The sequence below is a fragment of the Nycticebus coucang genome, chromosome 3 (genome assembly GCF_027406575.1).
Source record: "Nycticebus coucang isolate mNycCou1 chromosome 3, mNycCou1.pri, whole genome shotgun sequence".
NCBI classification, from domain to species: Eukaryota; Metazoa; Chordata; class Mammalia; order Primates; family Lorisidae; genus Nycticebus; species Nycticebus coucang.
In genome coordinates this window covers 116,507,944-116,530,452 of record NC_069782.1, presented here as the reverse complement: position 1 = coordinate 116,530,452, position 22,509 = coordinate 116,507,944, and the positions used below count along the sequence as shown (strand labels likewise).

The following is a 22,509-nucleotide window of genomic DNA, read 5'->3' as shown; positions in this document are numbered from 1 at the left end:
TAAGGATGAGTGGCCTGCTTTTATTCTGTTTAAATCTAGAAACAACCTGCTTACCAGCAACTGGACAGAGCCTCTTTCATTGCCTTTATCATGTTGTCCATGGTGTAGGCTGGAAAAGCTCCAAAGTTGCTCTGTAAGGTCACACTTTGCTGATCTCCACCACCTGTGTATTTAGTCATGGAAGACAGAGTGTCCTTTTGAAATGCCAGAGCCTTTATTCAGTCTCTCCTTGGCAGCCTGTACCTGGAAGTTGAAGAGGGTAGTGTTACAGAAGTTTATCATCTAGGAGGGAAGCAGGCATTGGACAAGGAATCATATGGGTACTTAGAGTACTTCAGGATCATAGAAATGCGTGCAGCTGTCTTGACCTTACTTGGGGTGTTTAAGAAAAGTTTCTGGGAGGAAATGATCAAATTGGAACCTAAATGTGAATTTGAGTTATGTAGAAAAATGAGTTGGGAAACGTCAAGGAAGAGTCTTCCAGGCAGAACTGTCAGAGACAGAAACCAGGCTCCATTTAGTTGTCATTTGCTTTGGGCAGTTTTTTTTTGTCAGTCACTTTTGGAACATTGGGGTGATTTTGCTCCTAATCATTCTTGTAAAATATGTGGTAACAGGGTTTAACAGTTTTGTGATTCAATGTAGAAAATATTTTATAGATTGGGGCTTTGAATGTTAATTACTTCACATAAACTAATACCGCGCCAGTACATCACTTTACTCTCCTGATCACGAGGCGGTGCTGAGCCCCCACCCAGCCCCTAAGACTGGGCACTGTGGGAACAGCAGCCCTCAGGGCACTTGTTGCCAGCTGAATGGCGGCAGTGTCCCCAGATTTTTTATGTGGGCTGTAGCATCTTCCTCTCTGCCTCTTCAGCATGCCATAGGCTTCCTTTTGAGGCCAAGTGGCTGTCTAGGTCGGAGGTCAGCAAAATACAGCCTGCAGGTCAAATCTGGACAGAGACCTGCTTTCATAAATACTGTTTTATTGCAACTCAGCCATACTCATTCATTTAAGTATTATTGCTGGCTACTTTCTCAATATAATAGCAGCAGAGTTGAGTAATTATAAAACAATACCACATGCTCTGCAAATCCTAAAATATTTATCATCTAGTCCTCTACAGAAAACATTTGCTGACGACCAGTCTAGGTATAATCCATAACCAAATGCCCTCACAGAATTTCTCTGTTCTGGCTGGTGTTTCTTCTTTTATTCCTGCTTCTCTTACTCTCCACAGCCAGCCAGTCAGTCACCTCTGCTGTCTCTGTCTTTCTTCTCCTACTTGTTATCCCTGCTGTGCTAGTCAGTAAATGAATGGGGCCGACATACCACATTACATCCTATCACACTCCGTCCCTGTCAGTCTTTGTGTTTGGATCTTTTCCACTTAACTTTGATCACTTCTCACTCACAGAGGCTTTTCCCATTATTTCTTGGTTCATAGCGGCCTGGTGGAGAAAAAGCACAAACACTGGCTCCAGTAGAAGTGTGTCTCAAGTGTGAGTCCTGCCATTTAGGAAGCGGGTTAACTCAGGTACGTCACTGTACTTCTCTGAACCCCAGGTTCTTCTGAGGATAGGGATCCCTTATCTGCATCAGGGTTGTTGAAAGGATCCAAGCATCTAAGTGCTAGTGTACCTGTCATTTGTTCTTTTCCATACAGCTGGGGGTTGACCCACTTCCTTCACTCGTGTACATTTGTGAAAAAGGGAATTTGACTTCTAAATTTACTGTGGAAAAAAAAGTGGCCTTTTTTTAATTTTGAAATTTTTGCTTAGATAACAGTAAGGAAATCATTCTTTCTTTTTCCCACAAAAATGGACTTTATTTTTTATTTTTATTTATTTTTTTCATTTTTATTATTATTTTTTAATGTTTGGGATTCATTGAGGGTACAAAGAATTAGGTGACTCTCATTGCATTTGTGAGTAAAATCCCTCTTATAATTGTGTCCCGCCCCCACGAGGTGTGCCATACACCGAGATCCCCTTCCTCCTCCCTCCTCCTCTCTCCCTGCTCCCTCATTCCCCTACCCACCCCCCACTTTGTATTAGACCATCTTCTGCCTTCATATTAGAATTGAGTACACTGGATTCTTGCTTCTCTAGGAAACCATTCTTATTAAATATGATTTGAACAGGAAAGCTTGAAGTTCAAATTATCATCATTAAAATAGCTCTGCCGCAAAAAAAAAAAATCAATATTAATGAATGCCTCCTTAAATATATTTTAAAACCAGAAGCACTGCATTTTGAGGGTGAGAGGAAAGATCAAATGGTAAGTTTAGAAATTACAGACATTTTTATTCTGAGATGACAGAATTGTGGGTGGTATTTTTGTCAGTATACTTTTTATGGTAGAAGTATCTATGCAGTGGGTAAAAATATAGACTTTGCCAGACTGAAGATAAAGTGTAATATTGAAATAATATAACAACAATAATGGTAATTGCACGTTTTGTTGTGATAATGAGACTGCTGCTGAGGGATTGTCTACTACTTTAAGTTAGAGTACTATGATAGAAGAGGTTACCTGTGTGTATTTTATTTATTTGGAAAGGAGACAGTGCTTTCAGGACAAACATGGTAAAGAAAGTGGAGGAATAATCTGTGTTTAGGTGCCACCTGTCAGTGCGTTAGAGTAGCAGGCTCATTCATGAACTCCAGGTACCTGTTAGTCAGAGTTGACTATGTTCTTACTTTTTTTAAGAGGTGACAGTTCTCAGAAGTGACCAGATTCTGATATTTTAAAAATGTTTCAAATTAACACATAATTATACCTATTTGTGGGGTACATAATGGTGTTGTGATACATATAATGTATAATAATCAGAATGGGGGGAGTAGGTACCCATCATGTTAAAACATTTCTTTGCATTGGAAACATTCAATATCCTCTTCCTACCTGTTTAAAACTATGGAATATATTATGGTTAAGTGTATTCATGCTTCAGTACTATAGAACACTGATTTTCTTTTCTGTAAAATAAATATTTACCTTTTTTTCCCCTCAGAAGCTAAGCAGGGTTGGACACAAAAACCAAACGAAGAAAAAAAGAAGTATTTGTCTTTTTCACAAAGATCTTGCACTAAACGGGCATTAAAAGTTACAGTGTTAGAATTTGGGAGGGTGGACGTTCTCACCCAATTTTGAGACCAGTGGATAGACCAGTAGGAGTTAGACGTACAGAGATTTAGAAGTAAAGATGATTGGAGGACTGTGGCCAACTGAGTTTTCTGGTATTACATGCTTGAGTGAGTCTGATTTCCCCCTCCCAGGATGGGAGAGCAGCCGGGAACGCACCCATCTGTGTGCAGGCCAGGCCTTCTAAACTCAGCGTTCCCGTAATTTACTCCTCCTCCACCAGGGAGAAGGTGGAGGAGAGACTGGACTCCAGGCTAGTGGAAAGTTCTGCACAGGAAAACATGCCAGGGGAGTGAAGGTTTCCACTGACGCTTTGTTGAATGATACCTTATGTGCTTTTCATGCAGTAGTTATTTTCTGACTCAGCAGCGAGGCTGCTTTCTCAGTTACTCTGTCTCGGCTTCCTCATCTGTAAGAGGATAGTAATAGTAACATACAGTGCTATTAAGGTTTACATGCGTCAGTAAACTGGAGACGTTTAGAAAAGAGCCTAGCATGGGAAGCAGTTTGTGCTATGTTTACCTTTAGGAATATTAACATTATTTATTACTTTTTTTTTTTTTGCAGTTTTTGGCTGGGGCTGGGTATGAACCTGCCACCTCCAGCATATGGGGCCAGCACCCTACTCCTTTGAGCCACAGGTGCTTCCCAACATTATTTATTACTAATAATTGTTAAAGCATTCAGATGCATTTAAAACATGGAAGATTTTTTTTTTTTTTAATTTTTTTTATTAAATCATAACTGTATACAATGATATGATTATGGGGCATCATACACTCAATTCATAAACCATTTGACACATTTTTATCACAGTGGTTAACATAGCCTTTCCGGCGTTATCTCAGTTACTGTGTCAAAACATTTACATTCTACATTTACCAAGTTTCGCAAATACCCCTATAATATGCACCACAGGTGTGATCCCACCGATTCCCCTCCCTCTACCCACCCCCCCCCTTTCCCACTTCCCCCTATTGTTAAGTTGTAGCTGGGTTATAGGTTTCATGTGAGAGTCCCAAATTAGTTTCATAGTAGGGCTGTGTACATTGGGTATTTTTTCTTCCATTCTTGGGATACTTTACTAAGAAGAATATGTTCCAGCTCCATCCATGTAAACATGAAAGAGGTAAAGTCTCCATCTTTCTTTAAGGCTGCATAGTATTCCATGGTATACATATACCACAATTTATTAATCCATTCGTGGATCGATGGACACTTGGGCTTTTTCCATGACTTAGCTATTATGAATTGGGCTGCAATAAACATTCTGGTACAAATATCTTTGTTATGTTGTGATTTTTGGTCTTCTGGGTATATGCCCAGCAGAGGAATTACAGGATTGAATGGCAGATCTATTTTTAGATCTCTGAGTGTTCTCCATATATCTTTCCAAAAGGAATGTATTAATTTGCATTCCCACCAGCAGTGCAGAAGTGTTCCCTTTTCTCCGCATCCACGCCAGCATCTCTGGTCTTGAGATTTTGTGATATAGGCTAGTCTCATTGGAGTTAGATGATATCTCAAAGTAGTTTTAATTTGCATTTCTCTGATGATTAAAGATGATGAGCATTTTTTCATATGTCTGAAGGCCGTGTGCCTGTCTTCTTCAGAGAAGTTTCTCTTCAAATCCCTTGCCCAGCCTGCGATGGGATCCCTTGTTTTTTTCTTGCTGATGCGTTTGAGTTCTCTGTGGATTCTGGTTATTAAACCTTTGTCAGAGTTATACCCTGCAAATATCTTCTCCCATTCTGAGGGCTGTCTGCTTGCTCTGCTTACTGTGTTCTTAGCTGTGCAGAAGCTTTTTAGTTGATCCCATTCACAGTAGTGCCAAAGAAGATGAAATATTTGGGAATTTACCTAACAAAAGACGTGAAAGATCTCTATAAAGAGAACTATGAAACTCTAAGAAAAGAAATAGCTGAAAATGTTAACAAATGGAAAAACATACCATGCTCATGGCTAGGAAGAATCAACATTATCAAAATGTCCATACTACCCAAAGCAATATATAATTTCAACGCACTCCCTATTAAAGCTCCACTGTCATATTTTAAAGATCTTGAAAAAACATTACTTCGTTTTATATGGAATCAGAAAAAACCTCGAATAGCCAAGACATTACTCAGAAATAAAAACAAAACAGGAGGAATCACACTACCAGACCTCAGACTTTACTACAAATCGATAGTGATCAAAACAGCATGGTATTGGCACAAAAACAGAGAAGTAGATATCTGGAACAGAATAGAGAACCAAGAGATAAATCCAGCTACTTACCGCTATTTGATTTTTGACAAGCCAATTAAAAACATTCAGTGGGGAAAAGATACCCTATTTAACAAATGGTGCTGGGTGAACTGGCTGGCAACCTGCAGAAGACTGAAATTGGACCCACACCTTTCACCATTAACTAAGATAGACTCTCATTGGATTAAAGATTTAAACTTAAGACATGAAACTATAAAAATACTAGAGGAGAATGCAGGGAAAACCCTTGAAGAAATTGGTCTGGGTTAGTATTTCATGAGGAGAACCCCCCGGGCAATTGAAGCAGCTTCAAAAATACACTACTGGGACTTGATCAAACTAAAACATGGAAGATTTAAATAATGTCCCGTGATGATGATAACTAGAGAGGTGTAACTCATGTTGAGGACAGAAAACTATTGGCTACATGGGAGAAAGTATTTATTTACTTTTGGTTTGTTTTAAGTATATATTTATTCTTGGTATTAGGGAAAGGATTAAAAAGGAGAACGTTGAGTGAAAGGCCATTTTCTTTTAAAAAAGAAAAATGTTCTTGTTTTAAGCTGCCAGGAGAGTTTCATAGGAGTTCTGTAGGGATTGGCCTGAGGGTGTTTTAACCCCTTTGTTGTGATACCTCTCATTGCTGCCTTAAGGGCAATATTATTACACAGAAAAAACAGTTGTAATTTACTTTAGATATGGAAGTTTGCTGGAGAAAAGAGAGCTGCCGTCTGCATTCCTAATAGCCTACCAGAACGCTTACTGGAAATCCACTCTGCACTGTTTAAGTGTGGTTACTTGTGCTGACGATATTAGTAAGCACTGTTTGCTTACACCCAAGACAAGCTTCTACAGCATTGCCATAATGTTTTGGGATCACAGATGCTCCTAAAATATCCATTGAATGAACTGATGAATTTAGGAGAAATATAAAGCAATGGAGCGGATACGCGTGCACAAGTTTTAGTGACAGCTGTTTTTGATTTTCTTCTCTACTTAGCGTTCATTAAGAAAAAAAAGCTGACCATTCATAAGAAAAGGCAGCCTGTTTCAGGAGCATCTCAGTTTACTTAGCAGATACTGTGCATTGCTTTTGAAAATGGATTGAACAGTTACTGTGAATGTTTTATGTAGTGTCATTTCCCTCGCGCTACAGAGCTCAGTTGTGAGATATACTGGAGGATCTTTATAGGGTCATGAAAAGTTAGTTTCTCTTCTTTTCCCCTGTGGAATATTTGGTACTGCTGACTTCATTATTTCTCATTTTCAAAGCTTCAGTTTGGCAGACCTCAGTGTAAAGAACCCTGGAAACAGGAGGCCTAAATGATGCTGCTACTGAGTGATCTGAAATAGTCACTTAGTTTTGGGGTCTGTGTGTCATCGTTTGTCCACTGAGAGGCTGGGACTAGACCATCAATGAGGGCTTTTCAGCTTTCTAAGGACATCGTTGTAGGATTTTCTGACCAGTTTATGCTTGTGCAAGACGGCCCGTTGAGGTGAGAGGTCTGTGGTTTGCTGAGTTAGTCTTAGCTGCATACTGTCTGGTTCAGAATTACCGAATACAAAAAGACTTTTTAAATACAAAAAGTCTCCAACTTTTCTCTCCAAACATGTGTTTTAAACAGTGTTTAAGCTCAATATGTCATGTTTAAAATACTCTTATTAAAATTACTTTATGGGCTTGGTGCCCGTAGCTCAGTGGGTAGGGTTCTGGCCACATACACTGGGCCTGGCAGGTTCAAACCAGGCCCAGGCCTGCCAAACAAAGACAACTATAACAGAAAATAGCCGGGTGTTGTGGCAGATGCCTATAGTCTGAGCTACTTGGGAGGTTGAGGTAAAAGAATCCCTTAAGCCCAAGAGTTTGAGATTGCTGTGAGCTGTGACGCCACAGCACTCTCCTAAGGGCAACAGAGTAGGACTCTGTCTCAAAAAAATTAAAAAATAAATAAATAAATAAATAAAATTACTTTATGATGAGTAGGGTCATAGTATAAACTTCATATAATGGTAAAATTACTTTGCTGTTCTAAAAATATGTCAGTGTTTGGCATGTTGAATAGCTTTTGCAGGCAGGCCAGGGAACCTGCTCACTGGTTGTAAGATTGTTACTTTCTTGGCAAGTGCATTTCCTTATATTCTCCAAACAACAAGAATAGGCTGAGAGGACCTTTGTGGTAAGGGGAGAAGCTGAGGGTCTGAGCCAGAGACAGGTGAAAGGAGGCTGCGTGTTAGTGTGAAGGCAGGATCCCTGTCTCAGGCCTTGTCCCCTCTCTCGGGGGGGGACACATGGTGGTGTCAGTACCTTACCTTCTGCATTAGACACCTATAGCTGTGTAACATTATAACACAAACTTAGCAGCTTAATTAATATGCAAATTATCTCACAGTTTCTATGGGTCAGGAGTCTGGGAATGGCTTCGCCAGGGACTCACCAGGGCTGCGGTCATGGTGTCAGCCAGGGCTGCTGCCTTAGCTGAGGCTTGACTGGGGAAGGATTTGCTTTTGAGCTCATGTGATTTGGCAGAATTGAGTTTCTTCTGGGTCTTGGACTGAGGGTGTCAGCCTCTTGCTAACCGTCCCCCTCATCCGGCTGTCTCAACAGGCATCTCACAATGTGGCAGCTTGCTGTTTCAAAAGCCAGCCAGGGAGAGAAACTTGTAGCAGAATGGAAGTTATTAAAGACAGTCACATACATCTTGTCATTTTTGCCTTATTCTGTTTGTTTCAAGCAGGTCCCAGGGACCTGCCCCAACAAGGAGGAGGAGACTCCCTAAGGCAGGGATGAGAAGAGACAAAGGTCCGGGGGCCCTTTAGAGACCACTGCACTAGGGGCTGGCCCTTTAGAGACCGCCGCGCCTGGGCTGGCCAGGGAATGCCTTCTCTTTCTGCTTTCTTGCCTCTCTTCCGTGCATTCTCCTGTGTTTCTCATCCCTTCTGTTTTTTCCCTTTCTTCTGACCTACAGAGAATTCAACAACCCTGGGTGACTTTTCTTCCTCTTTTCTTCTGTAAAAATGTAACGAAAAGGTAGCAGGAAATTGTGCCTTGGTAAGCAGCTTGCGTTGCTGGGGCTCTCCCAGGACAATGTGGCGTGTTCTCCGTGCAGGTGACCTCAAAGTCACGATGTGGCTTATATAAAGGACCTACGTGAGGTCTTTTCGGCTCTTGTCTCTTCTGATCACTGTTCTCTTTAAGCAAGCACTAATTTCTGAAACAAGTTCACTTGCACAGTGCCGTCCTTTCAGGATCTCTCGCTAGGACTATCTTGGTTGGTTTTAGTTCAGAATCATTAGCAGTTTGGGTCCTTTTACGCTTTGGCCCCGCTAACTGCTCCTTTGTGTTATTTTCCTTTTCTGCCCCGTCTTCTGTAGGGTGCTGTATCTTGCTTTCCTCCGGCCTGTACTGGCCTTTAGTTATTGCTCCTCATTGCTGTGGAGACGCTGTAGTGCAGTGGTTAAGAACAAGGACTGAAGCTAAACTGCCTGGGTTCAAACCCCAGGTTTTGACATTTATTAGCTGAATGGTCTTGAGCAAATTACTCCATTTCATTTCTATGTGGCTGGTATTAGCATGTCTTAATTTCCCACTGGTCAGCAAGCCCGATTGCTGCTGCCAGTCTCACTTTGGTCCCGAGATACACGCACGGATATGTGAGCAGTTTGCCAGTTATTCCTTTAGGAAACTTGACCCCAATCTCTTCTCTGCTCTCCTGGCTAATTGGGCTGCAACATACTTGAGCTTATACTTACAAGGATACTTTTTTGTTGTTGACTTCACCTAAAGATGAGGATTGTGTCCTTTTTCCAATGACAGCTTTAATCGAGTGCTTACTGTTTGCTGTGAGCTTCATTAAAGTTCTGTGGGCATTATGTCTTTTTGACTTCTAAGCCAACATCTAATTGTTGTACTTCTACTTGTTGTAGAATCATTCCCATTCTAGAGATTAGGAAGCTAAAGCTTAGCAGGGGTCCTCAAACTGTTCAAACAGGGGGCCAGTTCACTGTCCCTCAGACTGTTGGAGGGCCGGACTATAGTTTAAAAAAAAAAAAAACTATGAACAAATTCCTATGCATACTGCACATATCTTATTTTGAAGTAAAAAAGAACAAAACAGGAACAAATACAATCACACTGCCTCATGTGGCCCGTGGGCCGTAGTTTGAGGACCCCTGGTTAGAGAAATTAAACATGCACAAAGTCTTTAGGGCTGATTGGGGAGTTCAGTTCTGTGTTTCTGAAAAGCACAGACATTTAATGACCAGAAGACATGGTCTCTCCCGTAGAGGAAGCTTAGACCCCTCTTAACGAACTAGCTCCTTGGGAGCAAGAGACCAAGAACCCAAAGCACTTTGTGTCTTCTGGGCACAAAGTCTTTTTCCTGCTGCTCCAGCCTTAGTGTCACATTAGCTTTTGAATACTCCTGACTTTGGTGCCATTCGGTCTGCTTGCACCCAGGGGCAGCAGGCTTAGCCACACGGAAGGTGTACATTCAAAAAGGAGTGTATTCTTTTTAGCCAGGTTTTTACATGACTGTTGCGGAATCTTATCATTGTATGTGAAGCATGATTAGGAAATACTGGACTTTTAAAAATCACAACTAGGATTCATGCGTCCAGATTGTTCTCTTTGAGTGCATCAGCTCAATTAATTGCTTACATTCTGCGATACTGCTGTTGTTCTGTATTCTTGAAAGTGAACTTCATCTCTGTCGCCTTATTACCTCCCCCCCAGTGCTTAGTACAGTGTCTTCTGCCAAATGTGAAGTTCAGTAAAGTTAGTTGTTGCTTATAATTCTTTTATATAACCTCAGTGGTGGTAAATTGTCATCTTTGAGGATGAATTTGATTCTTTGAATTAACCTGTTATAATATTTCCATTATGGCAAATAAAGTAGTTTTTGTTAGAAAAAAAAATCAAGGGTAACTAACTAAAAATCAAGGGTAACTAAATTTCTTGTGAACATTGCACACTAGGTCTAGAGGTCACAGAAGAGTACTTGACTTACTCTGAATAGCAGCTGTCACTGCAGTGAGACCCAAAGAGGGTGACTGGGAGGAGTCAGGAGGGCTTTTTTCAAACATAAAGTTCTGGCACTTGTTTCCAAGTTCGTATGGCCTCACCTGGTGGGTCTTTTGCCTCCCTCCTTCCCTTCTTTGTTTTTTCTTTTCTTTCTTTCAACATAGCTGGCAAAGTCCACATTGTCAGCAGTGAGGCTGTATGTAATGTGGTGCTGAGGACAGCCTTGGTGACAGGCTGCCTGTCATTTTCAGCAAGGCCTATAACTCTCACAGATGTCTGTTGAGTGCCCAGCACTGCTGTGTGCACCAGAATAATCAGCACTGACGGCAGTAATTCATTCCCTCCTTTTGAGAATTTGTCATCGAAAAAAAAAGAAAAAAGAAAAAGAAACTCAGTACAGTTACATATATGAAGAGTGCTATAAATGCAGAGCTTCAGCTTTCTGTTTGAGCGTGGCAGTAAAGACTATTAACTAAGGTAGGGATTTTTATTTAGCAATCCATTCAGACCAACTTAGAAGAGTCCTGTGTTGTTGCCAGGCCTGGTGGCTCACACCTGGAAGGCTCACACCCCTAGCACCCTGGGAGGCAGAGGTGGAGGTGGGTGGGTTGCTTGAGCTTCGGAGTTTGAGACCAGCTTGAGCAATAGCAAGACCCTGTCTCTATTAAAAGTAGAAAACTGAGAGAAGAGGATCACTTGAGCCCAATTACTTGAGGTTGCTGTGAGCTGACACCACCTCTAGTCAGGGCACCAGAGTGCGACTCTGTCTCAGAAAAACGAAAAGGCGTTTTAGGTTGTCAGAAGTATGATTTGAACCTGTGGACAACAGCCCGTGAATTTACTAGACTGTCTACTATAATTGCTCTAGTAAGCACAATAATTGCAGTAATCTTTTCAGGTGGACCCTGTGCATACATCATCTCTAAGTTTCATAACTACTCTGCAAGGTATGTTTTACTGTCCTTATTATAAAAACTTGGAAACGGAGCCTCAGAAAAAGTAAATTACTTGCCAGAGATCAGCCTGGTATTAAATAGCACAGGTGGTGTTCAAAGCTATTTATTTGGAACCTCTATCAAAACTTACTGCATTTCTCACACTTTGAAAAAAACTTGATATATGCCAAGTGGTGAGGCAGAGAAAGCCGTAGCTGGTTAGTGAGCGTGCCCCTCTCAGTGTGGGGTATAATCTATAGATCTTTGACTCTTCAGCTCTTTCCTGCTGTTTTTATTGACGTCAGCAAGTTCTTTTTTATTACCAGGGAAGCGTTCTAGACATATATGGACATTTATATGGCATTTGTTCCATCTCCTCCCTTCTTAGCCCACTCCTCCCCATTTATGGTTTGTATAACTTGAGGTTTCTTGTTTTCTTCAAGTAACTGAGGCGACGCTGTCTCTCATATGGATGGAGCTGTGTTATGGTTATTATTAACGTCATCTCTCAGCATTAACACTGAGGCTTTTGGCAGTGAAAGTTAACTCAGGCTCCCGTTTTACCATACAATAGGCAATTGTTGCAGTCTACCCGCTAGAAATAGTGTGTTGGGTTTTTTGAGGCCCTTCTGTGAAAGGAAAGTAAGGAAAGCCCTATCCCTGGGTTATTGACCTTAAAATGTTAAGAAATACAAAAACAAAAAGTAACATATTGCTCTGAAGGACATTCTCTTAGAAAAAGGAAGGCACTTTGCTGGGCATAGTCCATTATTCCGTGAATTACATGAATCTTCAATGTTCAGCAAATTTGACATATGGACAAGGTAGCAATTCTGATCATTAGACACTGGGTATCCCTGGGGCTGGTAATAATACCTGTGTAGTATCAAAACATACTGAATTTTGGGGCAGATGTTGTTTTTAAATCTTACTTAATTCTTACCACTACACAGTATTGTAGGGGACATTGGATTCTTTTTTAGAGTTGAAGAAATGAGGCTGGCAAAAGATGAGTGTATTTTCTCAGGTCACATGGCTAGGAAGTGGAAGGGTTTGGACCAAGGCTTTTTATCTGTGTGTGGTGTCCTTTGGTAGATGTTGGTGGTTTGGATTTCTTCATTACTCAACTTTCCTATCTTGTAAGTGTTGAGCAATTTGAGAAATAGACCAAGGATTCAAATGGGAATCAGCATTTCTGGTAGCTTAATTGCTATTACAAGCAAGATTGGAGAACTTAGAAGTGTCAGTTACTTGCTTCTCTGAAACTATAACATGGATTGGACCCTAGCAACCCTGACCTAATCCTCCAGTGATAGGCAGAGAGAGCTGGCTGGCCCTCTGAGGAGCAGGGGCCACTGTTCCGCTTACCAACTGGAAATTACTGAATCCAGTACTGCAGGGAGCTGCAGGGAGGCCCTTGTTGCCTGGCTCAGAGCAGTGGCTCTTCTGGTCCTCCCAGGCTAATTCCTCTCTCATTTTTGAGAAGGAGGAGTTTGGGGAGGAGAGATGGAGAGAGGAAGTGGGTTGTTATTCTAATACTGTTCCCTCCTGGGAAATACACTAAAAAATCTCCTGCTGAAAACATAATAGAAGGTATTTTAAGGGGTTTTCACCCTCATCTTCAACAGTGGAAATACTGCTCTTTTATTTTTTCCTTAGGGTGATTTTCTAGGTTATTATTTTCTCTTTCCTTATTGTTTTTGGAAAAAAAGAGAAGAAACAACTGTACTTTTCTCTATGTTTGGGGTGTAAAGAAAATAAAAAGACTAAGGTGGGAACCAGGAAATGGCCTCTAGGAGATACGTAACTAATCAGATTCTTTTCTTCTCATATCAGGTGATGGAACTATACTGGAACAATGGGAGAAGCTGGTAGCTTATAGGAAGCCAAGATGACGAGAACTTTTTAAAATAATCCGTAAGTTAACTTTCGTTATTAAAGAAACTGGATTAAAAGGATAGCATGACCAAACAGCTTAACAGTGTAAAAGAGAAAATGTTTTATAAAGTAAATATCTAAACACTTCAGACAATTGATGCTGAGAAATGTCAGATGTTGTCAGCAACAACATTTTCCAACAATTTTACTTTTGCATAATTCTTTCTTGGTTGGGGGTATCTTTTTAAGTTGGGAGAATCAGTTTGGATAGAACATAAGCATTTGAAGAATGAAAAGGAGATTCCTTGCACAAGGAATCATTTAAAGTTGGAAGGGGCTGTCTGATGTGTAGATCTTTTGGGTCCCAGTCGTCCCCTGGGCTCCCTTTCTCACCGAAGTACGTTTTGTGGGTATGTTTTGAACTAAGTAGGAACATAGCTGGGGCATGTGATTAAACTGAATTCTTCCTCTGCACCTTCTCCGTCTCCTCCTTTGTGTATGATAGCTTTTGTACATGGGAGGCCAGTGATGTTTAATCATCTGACGGTTACCCGTGGTTGATTTTGGTTTCATTATCATAGTGATAATGTTAATATGCGGAGTAGCTGAGTGGAACGATTGTGTATTTTTGAGTCAGACATTCCTAGGCCTGACTTGCTCTTGTGCTTTTTAGTAGTTGCTCAAATCTCTCAAAACCTCAGTTGATTCATCTGTCTATTGGATGTGGTAATACCTCTTATGCAATGAAAGACCGTGGAAAGTACTTTGTGCTACAACTGGTACGTTATAGTGTTACAATAAATGTACATTTCCCCCTTGTAGTTGCATCATGATTTACAATTTTCCAGGCCTTTATTCAGACTCAAAAGATTGGCCAGCTGGTTCTTCAGGTTCTGTGAAGCAGTGGTGATTAACCTTGTAGGTAGCATGTGCTGAATGCTAACACGCTGCCAATGTCTGCTGGAAGGAAGGATTTTAGTGTTTGAAGGTTTCCTGGTATAAACACTCCTACCATGGCTGATTTTAAGCTACCAACAAAAGTCACTGAAACCGGGTTGGGAAGTGGTTTTCTACTAACTGGATACCATATTGCAAATAACATTAAGGGCATGGATAATAGTAAAACAATTATGAAATGATGAGTGTTTATTGCCTTTGTTTTTAGTATTATTTAAAACTGATGGCTGTGGGGCGGTACCTGTGGTTCATTGAGTAGGGCACCAGCCCCATATACCTAGGGTGGCAGGTTCAAATCCGGCCCTGGACAAACTGCAACAACAAAAAAAAGCTGGGTGTTGTGACGGGTGCCTGCAGTCCCAGCTACTCAGGAGGCCGAGGCAAGAGAATCGCCTAAGCCCAAGAGCTGGAGGTTGCTGTGAGCTGTGACACCACGGCACTCTACTGAGGGCAACAAAGTGAGACTCAGTCTCTAAAAAAATTAAAAAACAAAAAACAAAAAACAATGGCTGTGTTTAACAACTGGCTTGCTAAACATCCAGAGAATTTAATAATTAATTGGCTCTGATGGACTAGTATAAGCTGGCTCTAACATACCACTGGCTAATTGTAGGTTTCCTGTTAATGAAGTCATTTTTAAGCCACAGTTCTTCAATTATCTGTCGCAGCCCTAAGAGTTTGATTTGGTTGATAAAAGCAAGGTTAGTTTTTCAATCGGTGGTTGGTGTAACCCGAGTTGTCTTGCTCACATAGCTTCTGGAATTGAAAAAAAATGCCAAGACCAATTTAGAATTTAAACCTACCTTCTTAAGAGTGTGGCTGGAGTTGTTGAGTTGTTGACTCAGCTTTGTAACCGCCCTTGGTACCCCTTGCCTGTGCTGGCTGTGGAACGGTAACACTTGGAGGCTGGTCAGTCTGCTCGCTCTTTCCTGACCTTCTCTCTTTTCCTATACTCCCTCGAGTCTGAATTCCTCCAGATAGTGACACTGTGGGGACAAGCAGCCTGGGTTCCTCCCAGGCTAAACACCCACACAGCTTTGCTATTGATTCAAAATTTTAAGTTTTGACGAAAAGTGAATTGCCTCCAGAGAGAGAAACAAAACAAAATAAAACCTGGGCCATTTAAAGTTCATCTGGGCTTGATTTAATTCTTGGGGAGTAGAATGGAGGAAAGCCAGGGAACTGAATCAGGTGTCTTACTGTTCCTTCCAAAAGCAGTTTCTGCTTCAGTTTTTTAACTTGCCTTTTAGGAGGGAACAATTGAAGCCTGAAATTGCTAAGTAACAGCAAAGATTGTGGTGGTTGTTTTTATTTTAAATCTCACCCACCTAGTTCTCAAAACAAATTCTTTATTGAACCTTAAAAAATGCTTTGGATATTTCAAAACATTCGTTCGTTTCAGTTCTTTGAATCAGACTTACATAATCTTAAAACATTTATTTCCCTTCTTTTTCTCATAAAACAAAGGGTATTTATAGTTTCCACTCAGTCAGGAATGGACTGAGATTATTGCAGAAGTAAAATTATCCATTTTAAGAGGAAGCTTGTGATTAAATCTAAATGACTTGCCTTTGGACTATGACATACTGACTCATGGCTTAATCCAGTTAAGTATGGTCATCTTTGGTAACTTTGAAAGCTAACATGGGAAAAATGATTATTAGAGAGATTTTTTTATAAAATATTCTGATTTATATTATCTCTTTCCCCAGAATTGGACTTATGTTATTTCTGAACATTCCCTGTATAGATGAATCTTTTATTAGCTGTTAAGTATGCAGTCTTCCTATGTGTAAGTTTGACAGGCTTGAATTATGTTCACATGAGAAACTCACTAGTTCACTGGATAGTTCACTCAACTAGTTCACTTGGGAGTCATAGGTTTTGAGGGTATATTCCAATACAAACAAGACAGGCTTATTCCACTTCTGGAATTGACTTTAAGAAGTGATAATCAAGCCTGAGCTCTTGCTCAGTGAAACGTGTGACAATAATAATATATGCCAGTTCTGAGCACAATATTTATTTTTTTATTTTTAATTAATTTTTTTGAGACAGAGTCTCACTTTGTCACCCTGGGTAGAGTGCCATGGCATCATAGCTTCATAGCAACCTCAAACGCTTGGGCTCAAACGATTCTCTTGCCTAGCCTCCCAAGTAGCTGGGATTACAGGCGCCCACCACAACACCTGTCTATTTTTAGAGATGGGGGTCTCAAACCTGTGAGCTCAGGGCAATCCACCGACCTTGGCCTCCCAAAGTGTTAGGATTACAGGTGTGCCAGCTGTATCACCGCGTCCGGTTTTGAGCACAAACTTTAATAGGCATGGCCCGGTTCTGCCATCTCTCTCTTCCTTTCAGCCTAGCATAGGGGTGCTAGTAGTGGTGCTCCTGCCGTGGGCTCCCGAGTGAAGAGGACATGGAGCCTACCTAGCATAGGTCACCTGTAAGGAGCCACACAGGAGCCTGGAAATGAGCCTTTCTCCATTGCTGGCCCCAGTTTTGGAGCAATTTGTTCCTGCAGTATAACTTAGCCTAAACTGATTTACCCTCCTCTCTCCCCTTAGATACCAGCCTCTCTCTTTCAGACCCAACACGTATACATGCACATGCTCGTGCACACGTGCGCGCACACACACACCCAACACAGGCACATAGAACTTAGCTTCCTTTTTATCTTGAGAGAGGGTACCCCCCTTCACTTGCTGCACTGTGGTCTTTCTCCTGTAGTGAAGACATCAGTCTTCATCAGAGGTTACCAACTCAAGAGAGGCATTTAAATAAGTTATTTAGAATTGACCAAGATCGTCTTTCGTTGTTTTCTTCAAGCATGTGTGGAACCTACCTCATGTCCAGGTTTGGACTCAAGAGGTGTAAAGTAACCCAAGCCCTGGACCCAGCCTTCAGGAATCTGAGCATGGTACAGATGTTGTGTACCCAAGTAGCTGTCAAACAAAGCAGACATTGTGGGCTAGAGTGCCACTTTGATCACTGGCCAACTGCATTCACGTATGTGTCCCCACTAGGTTGTATATCACCGTAAGATGTTCTTTTAGTGCCACTGCATCCTGTTCGTTCAGCTTATCTTCTCTTCCCCCCCTTCCTTAGCATGCGTTTACTGTACCATTTAATTTATACTACATGGTAGGTTTCTGTGTTCTCAATTTGCAGTTTTAAGTAAAACAGTTTGTACTGACTCGTTCGCTAGTTAGGTTATGTTTTTTCTTCAACATACATTGTAAATTCTTCAATTTTACAGATGATATATTACATATCAATTTTTTCCTGTCATGTAAATTGCTTAACACACCATTAGAACAAAGTTAGGTGAATTATCGATGGTTTGAGTTGCTTATTTTTCCCCTCAACCCTTTGGTTCTCTTTCCCACGGTGTGTGAAGTGCAGTTCAGTGGTGTGATTGGGATGCTTCTTTCTTATTGCTTTTTACGGTATATCCAATGTGTTTAAGACTTTCTCCTAGGAAAACCAGTTTTACTAAGGCTTAGCTAATACCTTATCCCAATTTGGAATAATTTGGAGTCGACCTCTCATAACGTCAGGGCCTGCATCTAATGACCTGACATGTCAAGAAGATCCAACTTCTTTCATGTTCCTGGTGACTAGTCCTGGCTGTGGGCTGTGAGTGAAATCAACAGCTCACAGAGGTCTGACTAGTAGTTTCTGTATTAAGCCAATGAATGATTTAGCAGTCTCTTTTCCTTCATGACAGAATTCTATTTTCTGATTTACTTTTGACCACGAATCTACTTTAATATCAAAAGACACAGGGTTAATTTATTATTAAAGCCTCATCTTGGACCAGGGGCTTTCAAGTGATTCCTCCGATGGCACAGAAGTGGTTGTCAGCCTCAGTCAGAACTCTAGTCTCAGGTTTGGGGTCAAACATGGCTTTGAAGCTGGCTTGTCTGACTTGGCTTTATGATTGGACTGTGGGCAATCCAATTATTCACTCCCAGATTCCTCACGGGTTCAGAGTAGTTGTTAACACTGGCCTTATAGCGTTGTATGTGTCTTAAATGTAAAGTAAGGTGTATAAAATGGAATCCACTGTCATTAGTAAGTACTCAGGAAATGAATTAAATTGAGCATGTTTTTATTGTTCTGGGTGAAATGTCAAATACATGTATGTTTTCTTTTAGAAACAGTGTTAAAAATGGAGTTAGAGGACATTATTAGAAATATTATTGGGGCGGCGCCTGTGGCTCAGTCGGTAGGGCGCCGGCCCCATATACCGAGGGTGGCGGGTTCAAACCCGGCCCCGGCCAAACTGCAACCAAAAAATAGCCGGGCGTTGTGGCAGGCTCCTGTAGTCCCAGCTACTCGGGAGTCTGAGGCAAGAGAATCGCTTAAGCCCAGGAGTTGGAGGTTGCTGTGAGCTGTGTGAGGCCACAGCACTCTACCGAGGGCCATAAAGTGAGACTCTGTCTCTACAAAAAAAAAAAAAAAATGAAATATTATTGACATTATCTTTCCGATAAATTATGAGTCAACTATCTTTTTAAGGACTGGCCATAGACACCAGAGACATCTTGTCTCAAGTGAAATGTACTTGATGTGTCACATTAAAGTTCATTGACTTTTGACTCAAGAAGTGAACTTGTAGAATGTAATTTATTACCAGGTTAAGGACTGTTTGAATAAGCTTTCACATTAGGTATAAAATGGAATTCCTTGATAGGTGGTGATGTTTTCTGGGCAGACAAATGAACCCTTCTCACTTCTGAGAAGTAGACCCCCCCTTCTTCTGGAGGACTTCTGCTCTTCCCGTCATTCCAGTGAGGTGGTCTGAGAGTAGACTAGCCACTTACGGGGCCATGGCCCAAGCTACACCTTTCTTGAGAGTTTTAAAAATTCTGTGAAAAAAAGAAATAGTCCCTCTCTGGAGTTGGCAAAAGTGGAAAAGGCGGGCTTCAGGCTGGAGGACAAAGCCAGCCTATAGAGGCAGAGATGCCAACTTGTCCTGGTATAGTCCCTTTGAGTTGATTCTGAAGTCCAGGTAGCCCCATGGCTTTTCCATTGCTGGCTTAGAGTCACCTCTCTCCCCTTTTGTCTTCACTACTTCATGTGCCATTTCTGTTACCTTCAAGTTAAACAGTGCTAACTAATTCATTTGGTTGTTTGTCCTTGGAGTGTTTACTTAGCAAACATGCCTTTGCCATGGGCAATTATAGTAAAAGTATTTAATTGCATAGTAGGATAGCTGATTTTATGGCACAGCTTTCTGAGAACAGTGGTAGCATTTATTTCCATCTGTCATGGAAGCAGAATTATGTTGAAACTTATTAAAGGATGTGTGTGTGTGTGTGTATGTGTATGTGTGTTAATGACAAATGCCATATAACTTTTATATATCTGATGCTGTATCATGAAGATGTCATATAACAAATGTATACGTATGATGATTCTAGGAGGTGTAAACTGTCTTGAAGAATTGTCCCTTGCTACTATTTATGGTTAGGAGCACTTTAGGTAAATAAGATGTTTGTGGCTATAACACATACATTGAAAGGGATGTTTCTATTGAAGGAGGAATTGATACTTCTGCAATATTATCAAATATGTACATATGTGTTTCTTGCTTGAAAGGGAAGAATGACTTACGGCCTGTCTTCCCTTCTGTGGCTTAGTGTTTGGGGAACTGAGATTTTACGTGACAACACTGTTTTGTAAACTTCCTTCTAGGAAGCAGGAGATTTACTGTCTCAGTAGCATTCTGCATTGTTGGAATATGTCATAAAGAGCAAAGAAACACATCTGCTGCTTGGGTCATGCTTGCCAACTGGTTTGAACAGCTATAGTATTTGTTTATTCTTGATGTGTCAGCAGTCAAAGGGAAAGTTTTCCTTTCTCCTTTGTGGCTGTTACGTAACTTAAACATCATTATATCAACAACAATGACTATTTATTCAGAATCAGCTGGGCCCTGTGGGACACAAAGCCTCTGAAACACAATCTCTGCTTCAGATGGACTTTTGTTATCTGGTGAGAGAGAAAGGTCAGGGAGCTCAAAAAGAAGGATGACACTAAGATACTATTACATGAAAGAAAGTGAAGTGGAGATGCCAAGAATGAGGTCTGTTGACATTTGGAGGAAAGGAGAGATCCCCAGGGCCTGGGCCAGTGAGTGGGGTTCCAGGAGAAAGAGGGTTTGAGTGGATCTGAAGATGGACAAATAGTAAAAAGAATGAGAAAAGGTCATCAGTCAGAGGGCATGGTGTGGGCCTAGTGCTTTGAATGAAACCGTCAGACTCTACCAACTTAGCATCAACGGGGGATCCACCTGCATGCGATCCCTTGGGGCAGCCTCTCCATCAGGGTTAGGATTGTGGGTACAACTTTGATGATACACGCACAATGTAAAAATTTTTTTTTTTTTTTTTTTTTTATTGTTGGGGATTCATTGAGGGTACAATAAGCCAGTTACACTGATTGCAATTGTTAGGTAAAGTCCCTCTTGCAATCATGTCTTGCCCCCATAAAATGTGACACACACTAAGGCCCCACCCTCCTCCCTCCATCCCTCTTTCTGCTTCCCCCCCATAACCTTAATTGTCATTAATTGTCCTCATATCAAGATTGAGTACATAGGATTCATGCTTCTCCATTTTTGTGATGCTTTACTAAGAATAATGTCTTCCACTTCCATCCAGGTTAATACGAAGGATGTAAAGTCTCCATTTTTTTTAATGGCTGAATAGTATTCCATGGTATACATATACCACAGCTTGTTAATCCATTCCTGGGTTGGTGGGCATTTAGGCTGTTTCCACATTTTGGCAATGGTAAATTGAGCTGCAATAAACAGTCTAGTACAAGTGTCCTTATGATAAAAGGATTTTTTTCCTTCTGGGTAGATGCCCAGTAATGGGATTGCAGGATCGAATGGGAGGTCTAGGTTGAGTGCTTTGAGGTTTCTCCATACTTCCTTCCAGAAAGGTTGTACTAGTTTGCAGTCCCACCAGCAGTGTAAAAGTGATCCCTTCTCTCCACATCCACGCCAGCATCTGCAGTTTTGAGATTTTGTGATGTGGGCCATTCTCACTGGGGTTAGATGATATCTCAGGGTTGTTTTGATTTGCATTTCTCTAATATATAGAGATGATGAACATTTTTTCATGTGTTTGTTAGCCATTCGTCTGTCGTCTTTAGAGAAAGTTCTATTCATGTCTCTTGCCCATTGATATAAGGGATTGTTGGCTTTTTTCATGTGGATTAATTTGAGTTCTCTATAGATCCTGGTTATCAAGCTTTTGTCTGATTGAAAATATGCAAATATCCTTTCCCATTGTGTAGGTTGTCTCTTTGCTTTGGTTATTGTCTCCTTAGCTGTACAGAAGCTTTTCAGTTTAATGAAGTCCCATTTGTTTATTTTTGTTGTTGTTGCCATTGTCATGGCAGTCTTCTTCATGAAGTCTTCCCCCAGGCCAATATCTTCCAGTGTTTTTCCTATGCTTTCTTTGAGGATTTTCATTGTTTCATGCCTTAAATTTAAGTCCTTTATCCATCTTGAATCAATTTTTGTGAGTGGGGAAAGGTGTGGGTCCAGTTTCAGTCTTTTACATGTAGACATCCAGTTCTCCCAACACCATTTATTGAATAGGGAGTCTTTCCCCCAAGGTAAGTTCTTGTTTGGTTTATCAAAGATTAGGTGGTTGTAAGATGTTAGTTTCATTTCTTGGTGTTCAATTCGATTCCAAGTGTCTATGTCTCTGTTTTTGTGCCAGTACCATGCTGTCTTGAGCACTATGGCTTTGTAGTACAGACTAAAATCTGGTATGCTGATGCCCCCAGCTTTATTTTTGTTACTAAGAACTGCCTTAGCTATACGGGGTTTTTTCTGGTTCCATACAAAACGCAGAATCATTTTTTCCAAATCTTGAAAGTACGATGTAGGTACTTTGATAGGAATGGCATTGAATAGGTAGATTGCTTTGGGAAGTATAGACATTTTAACAATGTTGATTCTTCCCATCCATGAGCATGGTATGTTCTTCCATTTGTTAATATCCTCTGCTATTTCCTTTCTGAGGATTTCATAGTTTTCTTTATAGAGGTCCTTCACCTCCTTTGTTAGGTATATTCCTAGGTATTTCATTTTCTTTGAAACTATGGTGAAGGGAGTTGTGTCCTTAATTAGTTTCTCATCTTGACTGTTATTGGTGTATACAAAGGCTACTGACTTGTGGACATTGATTTTATATCCTGAAACATTACTGTATTTTCTGATGACTTCTAGGAGTCTTGTGGTTGACTCTTTGGGGTTCTCTAAGTATAAGATCATGTCGTCAGCAAAGAGGGAG

At 40.9% G+C, this 22,509-nt stretch overlaps 1 protein-coding gene across 14 annotated transcripts in view; it reads left to right on the top strand.

Moving 5' to 3' along the window:
* Positions 1–22,509, top strand: part of SGMS1 (sphingomyelin synthase 1) — a 297,687-nt gene that overhangs the window by 168,458 nt on the left and 106,720 nt on the right. For 9 of the 14 annotated variants that reach the window (XM_053582640.1, XM_053582635.1, XM_053582632.1 and 6 more), the window contains 2 exons: positions 1,449–1,538; positions 13,190–13,270. The gene's annotated coding sequence lies outside the window, so the exon portion shown is untranslated. Of the gene's footprint in view, positions 1–1,448; positions 1,539–11,316; positions 11,366–13,189; positions 13,271–22,509 lie in introns of all 14 variants that reach the window. The other 5 variants (XM_053582633.1, XM_053582630.1, XM_053582627.1 and 2 more) reach the window with 3 other exon arrangements.